This window comes from Octodon degus, unplaced genomic scaffold (genome assembly GCF_000260255.1).
Source record: "Octodon degus isolate 3935 unplaced genomic scaffold, OctDeg1.0 scaffold00079, whole genome shotgun sequence".
Lineage (NCBI taxonomy): Eukaryota > Metazoa > Chordata > Mammalia > Rodentia > Octodontidae > Octodon > Octodon degus.
This window is the reverse complement of record NW_004524655.1, coordinates 8,005,277-8,007,041: the sequence shown is the minus strand read 5'-3', so window position 1 is coordinate 8,007,041 and position 1,765 is coordinate 8,005,277.

The following is a 1,765-nucleotide window of genomic DNA, read 5'->3' as shown; positions in this document are numbered from 1 at the left end:
TCCCACAGAGCTCCCTTTACCCTGTGTTGGGTCAGTGAGGAGAACAAAACAAGAACTGCAGACTCCCAGCTGGGAGCGATGGTGCTTGCTTGTCAGTCCAGCCACAAAAGACTGAGCCAGGAAAATTGTAAGTTAGAGCTTAACCTGGCAGTTGGTAACTCAGTTAAGACCCTGTCTCAGAATAAACTAAAAGCTTTTAAGGCTGTTAAGAATGCAACTCAAGGGGCTGGGGAGATGGCTCAGTAGAATAAGCACTTCTCTGGCAAGCGCAAGGGTCTGAGTTCAATCCCCAGTTCTGGAAAAAAAAAAGAAAAAAAAAAAGAATGTCACTCAGTGTAAAGGTCCTGAGAAACCAGCCAGTACTACAGTCAGTCTCTTGGGCCTGAACCCAAGTCTCTGACCGCTGGTGGCAGAAATGGCAAGGACCATACAAAGGTGACCACTTAAACAGCAGCAGGAAGTCAAGTTTCAGGAAGACTATCAGCCTCTGGCAACACCCAACCCTCCTGTAGGATGAACTTGTAGACAGTACCATCCTCTTCTGTAATGTTTCAGAGCAAGGCCCTCTGTTCACGGGGACTGTGGCTCTGGTCAGAAGTAAAAGCTGCCTTGTAACCTGCTGCTGTCCATAGTGTGGACCAGCCCCTGGCCAACTGCACCACACACATGTTCTAGTCCAGTAGATCCATGGTAGGGCATGAAATTCTTCATGCAGATGCGATTGCTCTCTAAACCACATCTGATGAGAAGCTGTAGACAGCCTGCAGGATGCGACAGGCTCGGCAGGCTCCCCATTGGGTCAGGGTCCTTCCCAGGGGGCGCTGAGTCTGAGCTACTCAGAGGAGAGTGTTGGTGCAGAGATGGTGCCCGCCCAGCTGCCAAGGCTGCAGGGACTTTGAAAGCATCACACTCGGGGATTGTTAGCAAATCGCTCCCTCTCCTCAAGTCTCCATGTTCTCATCTGTAAGGTACAGGGCTGGAGGAAGAGGCCTGAGCTGCTTCAATCTGAGCTTTCACGAAGTGCTGACATTCCAAGACTCTGAATGAAAGACACAAATCAACTTGGTAAGATTCTTCTGTAAAATCTCACCTGGCCCTGGAGATTGTACCCTCACTGTTGGGTACAATCAACAGTGCCTTTGATTGTACTCAATCAGCACCCACTCACTCCCCATTCCTCTGCCTTCAGGGCCTGATTTTTCCTTTAGAGCACGCATCAGCCTCTGTTGGTGGTGTTGGGAGGAGGTTGACACTGCCCCTGACTCTGTGGTGAGCCCGTGACCCAGACCTAGCCAATCAGAGTGCATTAGAGATGAGAGATGAGTGTGCTACTCAAGCTAACACAAGAAAATGCAGCCACTGTGCTTTTTCTAATACTTCTACCAGGCATCATAAACTGGTAAGATGAAGGTCTGGTAGCACCGGAGGTCATTATCACCTTGGTGTGTGGGGCGAAGCTGCCTAAGGACATTGTCAACTGAGAAGGGAGCAGAGAAGAAAGACAAAAAGAGGGAGTGAGACGGGCCATGTGATAGACACCTGGATTCAGCCATGCCTGGAGCCAGAACTCTGGATATTTCTCAGTGCTGTGAATCAGAAAATGGACCTTATTTCAGCTCATTTGAGCTCAGTTCCTAGGGCTTTCAATCAAAAGAGCTTTGATGCATATACTCTGAATTCTACCTCCACGCTAAGGGTGAGGAATTGAAATAAAATCCCTGTTCACTCTCAGACACATAGGCGAGGTCGTTGTTAGCTTCAGTAT